At 42.6% G+C, this 14,747-nt stretch overlaps 1 protein-coding gene across 5 annotated transcripts in view; it reads right to left on the reverse strand.

Moving 5' to 3' along the window:
• The window catches only part of SYTL5 (synaptotagmin like 5), a 408,043-nt gene extending 393,937 nt beyond the window's left edge, over positions 1–14,106 (reverse strand). For 4 of the 5 annotated variants that reach the window (XM_077294785.1, XM_077294784.1, XM_077294786.1 and 1 more), the window contains exon 1: positions 13,986–14,106. The gene's annotated coding sequence lies outside the window, so the exon portion shown is untranslated. The remainder of the gene's footprint in view (positions 1–13,985) is intronic. The other variant, XM_077294780.1, reaches the window with a different exon arrangement.
• Positions 14,107–14,747: the final 641 nt, after the last annotated feature.

Here is a 14,747-nt window from a genome sequence, read left to right on the forward strand (position 1 = left end):
GTTGCGAAACACCCTGATATTCGGCATAGATTTTATCAGTTTTTACAATTAAGACATCTTATGCACACTACTCAACTGACGCCCTTTTTTAATACCAACCTAGTTCGTACAGTAAATGGTCTTTTCTTGGTGCCTGGGCCTAGTACTCGCAATGTATCTATTTTGTATAGAGCCCTGAATGATCCTGACCCAGAGGTTAAGTTGCAATTCATGAGCCAGTGGGAGGATGACTTGCAGGTCACCCTAGCGCCTGATGGGTGGCGGGAAGCGGTGTTAGAGGTTCGGAGAGTATCCTCATGTGTAAACCACCTGGAACAATTAAAAAAAGTCCACTTACGCTGGTACTATTACCCAGTTAAAGTTGCCCATTTTGGCCCTCAATGCTCCCCATTGTGCTGGAGAGGCTGCGGTATGTTGGGGACGCTTAGCCATATGTGGTGGTCATGTCCGAAATTACAAAATCTTTGGGTTAGTTTAGAGGACGTGATAGCGGAGGTGACTGGGATTCGGGTGGCCCTGCGACCTAGTATGGTTTTATTGCATATTGGTTTGGATGAGATCCCACATGGGCTGAGAGGTGTGTTCTCACATTTGTTTATAGCCGCTAGACTGGCAGTGGCTTCCAAATGGAGAGTGACTAGCGCACCGACCATACAATCTGTGATTGATAGGATGAACCTTCATTGCCAATACGAACGGGCACTGGTGTTATCTGCGTCATCAAAAACAAAAAAGTCTCAGATCTGGGAGCCGTGGCTTGATAGCCGGTTTTCCTTTATCCCAGCGTGAAGACGCTTGTCCTACTGTGATCCGGGATCTGATACTCCCGGCATGTGAAAATCTTGCACTGTGCCTAGCTGTCTAGTTTATATGTCGCTTTGACTTTCAGGAACCTGTATTTCAGTAGGTTAGTTTATGTTTAGACCTTTGATCTAAATAATCTACAGTTGTATACCTATGTGTACCTACTCCCTTTCCCCCCCTCCCTTGCATTGGTATGTCTGTTTTCTTATTGTATTAATAATCTACTCTGCTCTGTTTGCGGAATTGTTGTGTTTATCTGTGTAACCTGAAAATTTTTTAATAAACATGATTCAGTAAAAAAAAAAAATATACGAAATATACCAAAAAGGCACAAAACTACTGATCTCCATTTTTTCAGTTTTAAGGAGCCATACAAAGGTTGTTGTGACTATTATACTGTTGGATATTAATTGAAGCTCCACAACCCTCCTCACTGGATTAGACACTCTGTTGCTAAGCATTCTAAAACTTTGCTCACAAATATGAAATTGTCAGATACTTAAGATTGTATTAAGATGCTTTTAGCTTTTAGTGCAGAATATATTAACAAGAACAATTTTTTTATTGTGTTATATACTGTGATAATCTGCTTTTAGAGGGTTCCGTGGACAATTTTTGATGAGAAATAGGATGAATTAGGCAAAAAAGAGGTAAACTATGCTAGAGAAAATCTGCTAAAATTTTGAGAAGAAAGATCCTATTTTAGCTACAGTAAAAAGAGATTTTATACAAATACAAATTGTTGGTACATGGAGCGGTAAACTGGCTGTGAAGTAATTACCAGGTGTGCAAAGGCTAATTTCACCCTTGCGTCGGTACGGGTAGGTTGCTAAGCGTCGGGCCGACATACTGACACACGTTGTGAAACTGTTGCACGACGTGGGCAGCGGATGCAGTTTTTCAACGCATCCGCTGCCCATTCTAAAGTCCGGGGAGGAGGGGGCGGAGTTCCGGCCGCGCATGTGCGGTTGAAAATGGCGGACGCGACAGACGAAAAAAAGTTCCCTTGAACGTTTTTTCGTGCCGACAGTCCGCCAAATACCGACGCATCCAGAGCACGACGGACGCGACATGTGGCCATACGTCGCGATACAAGTCTATGGGAAAAAAACGCATCCTGCGGGACCATTTGCAGGATCCGTTTTTTTCCCCAAAACGACGGATTGCGACGTACGTCACACAACACTAGTGTGAAAGTAGCCTAAGTCTGGTGTGTCAGCTAGAATGGGAAAGAAGTACAGAATTAGAAAAATTTGCCTACTTTCTTCCAGAAAGAGCATCTCTCATGTCTGGGTTATGTGTGCAATGGCAGCGCTGATCCATTAAAGTGAATAGAGTTGATCAGTTCCATTAAAGTGACAGCAATTGCAGTACCACACTCCAAAAGTAGATAAGTGTGTCACAATTTTCTGAAAAAGGCAGCCGCGTTTTCAAATTCTGTATAACCTTTTTAAATTCAGGACTTATGAATGTGTTTACCAACTAAACTTAAAGGAAATCTGTTAGCAGGATTCCACACTTCAAACTATTTACAGTATATGTTCATGTAGATCTTTCAAAAATAAGTCCAACAATATGTTTACATGGCCAGTCCATCCCTCTATTACTAAGAAATCGGCATTTGAATTGATAAGGCTGAAGAAATATCTGTAGCCTCTGTCACTCCAGCTCTATTCCTCGACCTAGAGCCGTATCCTCTTGCTTGAGTGACAGCTTCTATGCTGTGTGACTTCAGGCAAAATAGTCATCAGTCAAGCAGGAGGAGTCGGAGAATTCAGCTGGAGTAGCAGGGACTTCAGCTCTACCATATTTCTTCAGCCTCATCTGCATATCAATTCAAATGCTGATTTCTCAGGAATGGACTGGCATTGTAAAGGTATTGCTGGACTTGTCTTTGAAAGAGCTACTTTGAAATATAAATAGTTTGGAATGTGAAATCTTCCAGATTCCCTTTAACCTCTGTTTGTAAATAACGTCCTATGAGCAACACCCACTTGGTAAAGACCACAAAAATTAGCTCAAAATAAAAAGGCCCATATCTCTGGAACTATATGGTGGATTTAAAGAAAAAAAGGGACCCAGAAAATTCAGGTGAACAGTATGAATAATAGCACTTTTAACCTAATGGCAGGCATTTTTATTGAAGACTGTTACTAGGCAGAATACAGGTTACCATAAAGCATAAGTGACATGTTATTTTGGCACAGTGGGTAGAGAAGACTACTGGATAACCAATTTCCAAAAAGCTGGGCATCAGGAAATAAACCATAAAGTAGTGACAAAGACCCTGATTCAAGCAATATATTACTTTTATTCTTTTGTATAGTTTCATAAGATACTTGGTTACATATTTCATATTAACTGCCTCATAACTCCTGCCATCTATCTCTATTTGTATGATCTAAGTAGATGGAGAAATACAGTAATTCACCTGTAAGTTCAGGTGTGCATGATCCGGAAGAGGCAGCGCTTTGGATGCAGCATATGTTCGCAGGTGAATCCGCATGTGTTGATTTGAACCTTGCCGATTCACTGAGTCCAATACATTCTACTGGTAAAATTGGAGAGACGCGCTGCATGTCCGTCTCTGGACGCATAGTGGGCATGGGATTTTTTGAAATCCCATCCACTATGCTGTAACATCTGGACGCTGCGGGTTAGATGCTGCACAAGTACCCTACATCAAACCCGCAGCGTTTACTGATCTTGTGCACTTATCCTTATAAACACCAAGCTTCCATTCTATGGTACTCTTTGTGTACAGAGCGAAATATACAGGCAGAAAAATATTTTTTAGTCAATGGTTACCAGTAAATTGAGTAATGTAAAGGATAACCTGGGTCAGTGGCGAGTACAGACAGAAGCCCCTGTGCAAGAACAGTATATTCTCCATTTGCAGTCCAGTAACTCATCATAATGCACATTTCTACCTGCTTTGCAGGTTAAAGTGTGCCCCCTTGTCCCCCTATGGGGCTGCACAAGTTGCACCAATGATATGCCTGCCCCTGATCTGAGTATTTTCTGTAATGGCAAGCAACATTAAATTCAGCTCCAGATCCTTGTGAAAATCCCTATGCACATTGATCTTATATTATCCAATAAACAATATTCCCAAAGATTACTTAATCTTATGATTGTAATCAGAGAAGTGAAAAAGATATCAATACCTTGGCTAAAAATGTTAACTATGAGTTAGTGTCCATCAATAGACCACTCTTGATACTCGAGACATATGCCCCCAATATTGTAACTGTAAAGGCAAAAAGCGTAAAACTACAAATTTGAGAAAGGGGTCTTCATGATTAAGGTTGCAGGTTTCAAATGTGTCTAATTTTTTTTAATACATTGCTTTGCCAATTGCTTTACGTAATCGCCCATGATCTGCAAACATAAAGTAATGTGCAGAAGTTTTAGGCAGGTGTAAAAAAAAAATTCTCCAAAGTAAGAATACTTTAAAAAAAAATATATGTTTTAATTGTTTATTTTTATTAAAATAGAACTCTAACTCAAATCAGTACTTGGTGTAACCCTTTTTGTCTTCAGAACAGCATCAATTCTTCTAGCTACACTTGCACAAAGTCTGGGATTTTTTAGGATTATAGTTAAGTGTATGAATAACCAGTTATACCAAACAGGTGACAGTGGTCATCATTTTCATCTAAAAGTTGAAAGACAGACATTAACTGAAACTGTGTAGAAGGCTTAAACAGAAGATGAGGAATAGCAAAATTTAGATACAAAGGTGTGCGTGTGAAAAAAGCTTCATATCACAGGTCATACACCATGGCAAGACTAAGCACAGCAACAAGATACTAGGAAGTTATACTGCATCAGCAGGGTCTCTCACAGGTAAGGAATTCAAAGCAGACTTGGGTGTCAAGATGTGCTGTTCAAGCTCAGAAGAAGGACCAAAAAATGGGTAACGTTGAGAATCTCAGATGTAGTGATCAATTTAGTACAGTAGATAAATGAGACATCATGCTTATCCCCCTTCGAAATCAGAAGATGTCCAGCAGTGCCATCAGCTCAGAACTGGCAGTAATTCGTGGGATCCAGCTACACTCATCTATTGTTTAGAGCAGTCTGGCCAGAAGTGGTCTTCATGGAAGAATTATGGCTAAAAAACATACCTTCTACATTGAAACTAGGTCAAGCAACTTGATTATGAATGTAAACATAAGAAAAATAGCAGCAGGTGCTCTGATGAGTTAAAATCTGAACTATTTGGCTGTAACAGAAGACAGTCTGCTCACTGAAGGGCAGGAGAGCGGTACAATAATTAACGTCTAAAAACAACAGTGAAGTATGGTGCAGGCTCCTTGCATATCAACAAATGGAATGGGGATTTGGTCAGGATGAATGGTGTCCTCAATGCTGATAAATACAGACATATACTTATCCATCATGCCATCAGGGAGGAGTCTGATTGGCTCCAAATTTATTCTCAAGCAGAACAATGATCCCAAACATAAAACCAATGTAATTAAAAACTATCTTCAGCGTAATGAAGAACAATGAGTCCTTGAAGTGATTATATAGCCCCCAAAGAACCCTGATCTCAACATCATTGGGTCTGGGATTACAAAATATGTAGCTAGTTTTCCAAGATATATGGAACAAACCCCCTGCCAAGTCCCTTCAAACTGCGTGCAAGTATCTAGAAGAATTGATGCTGTTTTAAAGGCAAAGGGTGGTCTCACCAAGCATTGATGTAATTTAGCATTCTTTATTGCTCATTCACTTTGCATTTTCATAATTGTTAAAAATAGAATGTTAACATATCTGTTTTTTTAAAACATTCTTACTTTGCAGAAGTACAGTGCCTAAAACTTTTGCACTGTAATGAACATTTGAATGAAGATACACACAAAAACTGAAATTTGACAGAAATGTAAAAAAAATTGCAATTTTCATACTTTGAATGATTATCCCTTTAATCCAGATAGTTGTACCATAGCAAAACATTAATAAATAACATTTCCCACATGTATGCTTTACATCAGCACCAGTTGTAAAATGCTTGTTTATTTTGGTAGCATTTTAGGAGGTTAAAAATGTAGCAGTAAGATTTGAAGTGACTTTGGGGGACCTACAGTGGGTACGGAAAGTATTCAGACCCCTTTACATTTTTCACTCTTTGTTTCATTACAGCCATTTGGTAAATTCAAAAAAGTTCATTTTTTCTCCTTAATGTACACTCCGCATCCCATCTTCACTGAAAAAAAACATAAATGTAGAAATGTTTGCATATTTATTAAAAGAAAAACTGAAATATCACATGCTCAGACACTCATATTTAAGTCACATGCTGTCCATTTCCTTGTGATCCTCCTTGAGATGGTTCTACTCCTTCATTGGAGTCCAGGTGTGTTTAATTAAATTGATAGGACTTGATTTGGAAAGGCACACACCTGTCTATATAAGACCTCACAGCTCACAGTGCATGTCAAACCAAATGAGAATCATGAGGTCAAAGGAAGTGGCTAAGGAGCTCATAGACAGAATTGTGGCAAGGCACAGATCTGGCCAAGGATGCAAAATAATTTCTGCAGTAGTCAAGGTTCCTAAGAGCACAGTGGCCTCCATAATCCTTAAATGGAAGAAGTTTGGGACCACCAGAAGTCTTCCTAGACCTGGCCATCCAGCCAAACTGAGCAATCGTGGGAGAAGAGCCTTGGTGAGAGAGGTAAAGAAGAACCCCAAGATCACTATGGCTGAGCTCCACAGATGCAGTAGGGAGATGGAAGAAAGTTCCACAAAGTCAACTATCACTGCAGCCCTCCACCAGTCGGGCCTTTATGGCTGAGTGGCCTGACGGAAGCCTCTTCTCAGTGCAAGACATATGAAAACCCGCTTAGAGTTTGCGAAAAAACACATGAAGGACTCCCAGACTATGAGAAATAAGATTCTCTGGTCTGATGAGACGAAGATACACCTTTTTGGTGATAATTCTAAGTGGCATGTGTGGAGAAAACCAGGCAACAGTAAAACATGGTTGTGGCAGCATCATGCTATGGGGGTGTTTTTCAGCTGCAGGGACAGTATTACTGGTTGCCATTGAAGGAAACATGAATGCGGCCAAGTACAGAGATAGCCTGGATGAAAACCTCTTCCAGAGTGCTATGGACCTCAGACTTGCCTGAAGGTTCACCTTACAACTAGACAATGACCCTAAGCACACAGCTAAAATAACAAAGGAGTGGCTTCAGAGCAATTCTCTGACCATTCTTGACTGGCCCAGCCAGAGCCCTGACCTAAACCCAATTGAGCATCTCTGGAGAGACCTGAAAATGGCTGTCCACCAACATTCACCATCCACCAACATTCACCATCCAACGTGACGGAACTGGACAGGATCTGCAAGGAAGAATGGCACAGATCCCAAAATCCAGGTGTGAAAAATGTATTGCATTATTTCCAAGAAGTCTCATGGCTGTATTAGCTCAAAAGGGTGCTTCTACTCAATACTAAGCAAAGGGTCTGAATACTTATGACCATGTGATATTTCAGTTTTTCTTTTTTAGTAAATTTGCAAAAATTTCTACATTTCTGTTTTTTTTCAGTCAAGATGGGGTGCAGAGTGTACATTAATGAGAAAAAAATAACTTTTTTTGAATTTACCAAATGATTGCAATGAAACAAAGAGTGAAAAATTTAAAGGGGTCTGAATACTTTCCGTATCCACTGTATATATTGAAAAAACCTGGACATATTGAAAACTGCTGTTAGGTAGTTTATTAACCCTTCAGGTGTTTTTCAGGATTTAATGCAAAGTGGCATGACAGAAATGAAAAAGTTTATTTTTACCACCTAAATGTCGCTAACTTCTGAACAAGCCACTATATCCGGCAGAATCTAAAAAAATTATTTGGCCGTGAACTACCATGGCAAATATCAGGACCACACAATCATGATCTCAGGTTGCAGATGAGGATAAGAAGCCCTCACACTGTTACAGCTGCTTCGTCGGATTCGTAAAAAAAATAAATGGATCCAGTGCATCAGTTTTTTTACAATCTGCACAGGATCTGTCTTTTTAACACTTTCACGGATTGTGACTGATTCTAAAAAACTGATGTGTGAAAGAGGCCTTAACCATTTATATGATGCAATCACTATTGACGGCAGCATCTAAGGGGTTAAATAGATATGGACGGTGCCAACACTGATTGTGGCTAATGCAGCAAGTTGTAAGCTATAGTGTGCAGTTGACAGCTGCTGGATTGTCATCTGTAGGCCGGGGACACACACAACGTATTAAAAAACGGTCCGTTTTTCACGGACGAGAATCGCACAAATGTTTCCAAAACAGTGATCCGTGCGCAGTGCGAGGATGCGATTTCCTCGCATCAAATGATCCTTTTGACATCCGTGTGACATCCGTATGGCATCCGTATGCCGAGGCTTGCAAAACCGACAACTAATGGATTTATGTGCTCAAATGTTCGTTAAAACATATATACAGTATATATATATATATATTTATTTATATATATATATATATATATATATATATATAATATATATGTCATTGAGACACATATATATACCGTATATACTCGAGTATAAGCCGACCCGAGTATAAGCCGACCCCCCTAATTTTGCCACAAAAAACTGGGAAAACTTATTGACTCGAGTATAAGCCTAGGGTGGAAAATGCAGCAGGTACCGGTGAATTTCAAAATTAAAAATAGATACTCCATACCGTTCATTATGGCCCCATAGATGCTCCACATAAAGCTGTGCCATATATACAATGCTCTGCACCATTGCCCCATAGATACTCCACATAAAGCTGTGCCATATATACAATGCTCTGCACCGTTGCCCCATAGCTGTGCCATATATATAATGCTCTGCACCATTGCCCCATAGCTGTGCCATATAGTGCTCTGCACCGTTGCCCCATAGCTGTGCCATATAATGCTCTGCACCGTTGCACCATAACTGTGCCATATAGTGCTCTGCACCGTTGCCCCATAGCTGTGCCATATAGTGCTCTGCACCGTTGCCCCATAGCTGTGCCATCTGCACCGTTGCCCCATAGCTGTGCCATATAGTGCTCTGCACCGTTTCCCCATAGCTGTGCCATATAGTGCTCTGCACCGTTGCCCCATAGCTGTGCCATATAGTGCTCTGCACCGTTGCCCCATAGCTGTGCCATATAGTGCTCTGCACCGTTGCCCCATAGCTGTGCCATATAGTGCTCTGCACCGTTGCCCCATAGCTGTGCCATATAGTGCTCTGCACCGTTGCCCCATAGCTGTGCCATATAGTGCTCTGCACCATTGCCCCATAGCTGTGCCATATAGTGCTCTGCACCATTGCCCCATAGCTGTGCCATATAGTGCTCTGCACCATTGCCCCATAGCTGTGCCATATAGTGCTCTGCACCGTCCATTATTGCCCCATAGCTGTGCCATATAGTGCTCTGCACCGTTCATTATTGCCCCATAGCTGTGCCATATAGTGCTCTGCACCGTCCATTATTGCCCCATAGCTGTGCCATATAGTGCTCTGCACCGTTCATTATTGCCCCATAGCTGTGCCATATAGTGCTCTGCACCATTGCCCCATAGCTGTGTCATATAGTGTTCTGCACCGTCCATTATTGCCCCATAGCTGCTGCTGCTGCTGCAATAAAAATAATAAACACATACTCACCTCTCTTTCCGCAGCTCCTCGGCGCCATCTTCCCGGCGTCTCTCTGCACTGACTGATCAGGCAGAGGGCGGCGCGCACACTATATGCGTCATCGCGCCCTCTGCCTGAACAGTCAGAGCGGAGAGATGCCGGGAAGATGGCGCGGCGCCCGACGTGTGGAACGAGGACAGGTGAATATGCGATACTTACCTGCTCCCGGCGTCCCGCTCCTTCCCCCGGACAGCTGTTCTTCGGTGCCGCAGCCTCTTCCTCTGTCAGCGGTCACCGGCACCGCTGATTAGAGAAATGAATAGGCGGCTCCGCCCCTATGGGAGGTGGAGCCGCCTATTCATTTCTCTAATGAGCGGTCCCACGTGACCGCTCAGGGGAAGAGGCTGCGGCACCGAAGACAGTGTGACAGGCAGGGGGAGCGTCAGGATCGCCGGGACTAGGTAAGTATATGACAGTGCTCACCCGCCGACCCCACCACCGATCATGACTCGAGTATAAGCCGAGAGGGGCACTTTCAGCCCAAAAATTTGGGCTGAAAATCTCGGCTTATACTCGAGTATATACGGTATATTCTGTATTTATATTTAATTCAGCGCGATATATGTAATAAGCTGGTAATTTAATTGCCGGCTTTTAATTTCTCCTTCCCAAACCCGACATGATATGAGAAATGGTTTACATACAGTAAACCATCTCATATCCCCCTTTTTTTTGCATATTCCACACTACTAATGTTAGTAGTGTGTATGTGCAAAATTTCGGCGCTGTAGCTATTAAATTTAAGGGTTAAATCACGGAATAAATTGGTGTGGGCTCCCGCGCAATTTTCTCCGCCAGAGCGGTAAAGCCAGTGACTGATGGCAGATATTAATAGCCAGGAGAGGGTCCATGGTTATTGGCCCCCCCCGTGGCTAAAAACATCTGCCCCCAGCCACCCCAGAAAAGGCACATCTGGAAGATGCGCCTATTCTGGCACTTGGCCACTCTCTTCCCACTCCCGTGTAGCGGTGGGATATGGGGTAATGAAGGGTTAATGCCACCTTGCTATTGTAAGCTATTGTAATCCAATTGTATGAAAGGGTTAAAAACACACACACACATGATTAAAAAGTATTTTAATGAAATAAACACACAGGTTGTTTTAGTATTTTATTGCTCTCTCAATCCATCCGGAAGACCCTCGCTTGGCAAAATAATAAACCCACAATATACATACCCTCTCTGATGAACTGTCACGTCCCATGAGGTAATCCATCTGAAGGGGTTAAAATATTTTACAGGCAGGAGCCCTGCTAATGCAGCTGTGCTCGTGTCTGTAAGCCCCGGCGAATTAAGGAAATGTAGGTCAATGACCTATAATTACCTTCAGTCGCGGTGATGCGCCCTCTGCTGGATGTCCTCATGAACTGCAGCCTGGGAACTTTTTCCCACGCTCCAGGTCATATGAGGACATCCACCAGGGGGCGCATCTTCCGGATGGATTGAGATAGCAATAAAATACTAAAACAACCTGTGTGTTTATTTCATTAAAATACTTTTTAATCATGTGTGTGTTTGTTTTTTTAACCCTTTCATACAATTGGATTCATAATGGATAGGTGTCATAATTGACGCCTCTCCAATATTAATCTGGCTTAATGTCACCTTACAATAGCAAGGGAGTGGGAAGAGAGTGGCCAAGTGCCAGAATAGGCTCATCTTTCAGATGTGCCTTTTCTGGGGTGGCTGGGGGCAGATGTTTTTAGCCACGGGGGGGGCCAATAACCATGGACCCTCTCCTGGCTAATAATATCTGCCCTCAGTCACTGGCTTTACCGCTCTGGCGGAGAAAATTGCGCGGGAGCCCACGCCAATTTTTTCCGCGATTTAACCCTTAAATGTAATAGCTACAGCGCCGAAATTTTGCACATACACACTACTAACATTAGTAGTGTGGAATATGCAAAAAAAAGGGGGATATGAGATGGTTTACTGTATGTAAACCATGTCTCATAACATGTCGGGTTTAGGCAGGAGAAATGAAAAGCCGGCAATTTAATTACCGGCTTTTCTCTAACACCGCTGCGTATTTCTCGCAATGCACACGCATGATCCGTGTGTAATCTGATTTTTTCTCGCACCCATAGACTTGCATTGGCGAGTCTCAGCCGAGATACGCTGACAATCGCAGCATGCTGCGATTTCACTCGGATCCTGAATACGGTGGAGAAAATATCGGATGATGGGAGCTGCACCATAGATTAACATTGGGCCGAGTGCTATGCGATTTTTTATCGCATAGAACTCTTCCGTATTTTGGTCTAGTGTGACCCCGGCCATATAGGGATACTAGTCTCTTATATCTCAAGTCAGTAAAAAGATGTATTGGCGGTCATTAAGTGATTAACCCCCCCCCCCCCAAAAGAAAAAAAAAAAAAAAAATCTTCATACTCTAGAAATGCAAACACAAATGTCTATCTCACAAAGTGTGCATGTTGTTAAAAAATATTTTCCTGCATACTTCCTTGGTTGCCACTGGTTACCATCCGGTTTCTATCAGCTAGAAAGGTTAAGGTCAGTTAGACATTAATAAAGTTGTGTTTGCATTAAAGTGCTCAAAACAGGTCCAATGCACTCCTGGGAGAACTCAGAGTGTTATACACATATTTTCTGACTTTTTTTTGTATTACAAATTCATTCACTACAAATCAATTTTTTTGTGAAAATTCAGTAAAGAAAGCGATATAGCCTACACTAAATATGAAAAGTAGGCAGAAAGTGATGGACCCTGTGCTACACATGGGGTGCAGGTAGAGTGTGACAGACCCCATACTATACTGGAGGGCGTGTAGACGGTGACAGACCTCACAATACACATGGAGGGCAGGTAGAATATGACAGACCCAACACTAAACATGGAGGACAGGTAGAGAGTGTTGGATCTCACAATACACATGGAGGACAGGTAGAGAGTGTCGGATCTCACATTACACATGGAGGACAGGTAGAATATGACAGACCCAACACTAAACATGGAGGACAGGTAGAGAGTGTTGGATCTCACAATACACATGGAGGACAGGTAGAGAGTGTCGGATCTCACATTACACATGGAGGACAGGTAGAGAGTGTTGGATCTCACAATACACATGGAGGACAGGTAGAGAGTGTCGGATCTCACAATACACATGGAGGACAGGTAGAGAGTGTTGGATCTCACAATACACATGGAGGACAGGTAGAGAGTGTCGGATCTCACAATACACATGGAGGACAGGTAGAGAGTGTCGGATCTCACAATACACATGGAGGACAGGTAGAGAGTGTCGGATCTCACATTACACATGGAGGACAGGTAGAGAGTGTCGGATCTCACATTACACATGGAGGACAGGTAGAGAGTATCGGACCTCACATTACACATGGAGGACAGGTAGAGAGTGTCGGATCTCACAATACACATGGAGGAGAGGTAGAGAGTGTCGGATCTCACAATACACATGGAGGACAGGTAGAGAGTGTTGGATCTCACAATACACATGGAGGACAGGTAGAGAGTATCGGACCTCACATTACACATGGATGACTGATAGATGGTGGTAGACTCCACACTGCACATAAAGTGGAGATAGAGAGTGACAAACCCCACACTACAAATGGAAGGCAAGTAGAGAGTGACAAACCTGGCCCTACACATGGAGGACAAGAGTGACAGACCTCACACTACACAAGAAGTGCAGGTAGAGAGTGATAATTAGAAAGCATGAATTCAAAAATGTGTTTATCTCTACTTTTAATATGATGCTAAGGAGGAAGCAATAGTAACTTTTCAGCCACGTTCACACATTCAATATTTGGTCAGTATTTTACCTCGGTATTTGTAAGCCCAAACCAGGAGTGGGTGAGAAATGCAGACGTGGTGATGTGTTTCTATTATACTTTTCCTCTAATTGTTCTTACAAATACTGAGATAAAATACTGACCAAATACTGCATGTGTGCACATGGCCTAACATTTCATGTGGCAAATCCCTGTAGAGGTGAATCCATAAGATAAATGTGAAGTGATGCCTGACATGCTCCATAGTGTGCACTAACTAGCAGTGAGTACGGTAAATGTCTAGTGTCCATGTTTGTACATGACCAGGGCGGTCCATTTGCTGACAAATAAGACTATAGAAAGCACTGAGAAAACTGCGGGGGTCACTTGTCCCTACATAAAAGAAAACTTTACGACGGGAGAACTGACAGCATCATCATGTGAGACATCAAAGGCAAACACACAGGAGCGACGGTAATGACCGGTCGGCAGATTACATTACGGAGAGATAACGTTGCCTGCCGGTCATAGTCACTTTGCCCCCGTACATGACATATACAAGTATTCCTTTTGGTGTCATTGCTGTTGTTTTTTCTTTGCATTTTTATCACTTATCTTAGGCTAAACCCTTAAGATAAGAATTCTGTACATTAAGAGTATCGCGTTATTAGGGGAGCACACAGCTAAAAACATGTCCAAGGGTATAAACTATAGTATATCATACTCACTGTGGAGAGAGCGGGTTACTCAGGCAGAAGATAGGTCCCTGTTACTTTGTCTCCATGCGCATCCCTCATCCTCCAGCTGATTTTGCTACTGCTGCAGGCAGCTGAGGGGAACTAGCCCACGTGATGTACCAGAGCCGAAGACGTCATGGTGATTAGCATCCTCAGCAATGGCGCACTCCGCTGTGCATTACCGCCATCTAGTGGGGAACTTTAGGTTGCAGGGCATGTCCATACAGACACAAAATTTTCCTTTCAACTTTTAGGCCATGTGCACACGATGCTGATTTGCTGCGGATCTGCAGTGGATTTTTCCGCGCAGAAACGCTGCAGATCTGCACTGTGATGTACAGTACAATGTTATTCAATGGGAAAAAAAAAAAAGCTGCGGAAAAATCAGTGCGGAATTGCTGCGGATTTCAAAGAAGTGCATGTCACTTCTTTTGTGCGGATCTGCAGCGTTTCTGCACCCCTCCATGATAAAAATCCGCAGTGGCAAAAACCGCAGAAAATCCGCACAAAATCAGCATCAATTCCGCATAAAAACCACACAAAATCCGCGGCAAATCCGCGGCTGCGGATTTTGCCAGGAGATGCGGATTTTGTGCAGAAAATTCTGCACCTCTTTTCCTACGTGTGCACATAGCCTTATGCTGCTTCGTCTCAAAGCTACAATGATGGGTGTTGTAGTTTCACCACAGCTGGAGAATCCACTGGTCTAGTCCAATGAGCTACAATGTGAGACAGTGGCTACGTTACCACAAT

Source organism: Ranitomeya variabilis, chromosome 3 (genome assembly GCF_051348905.1).
Source record: "Ranitomeya variabilis isolate aRanVar5 chromosome 3, aRanVar5.hap1, whole genome shotgun sequence".
Lineage (NCBI taxonomy): Eukaryota > Metazoa > Chordata > Amphibia > Anura > Dendrobatidae > Ranitomeya > Ranitomeya variabilis.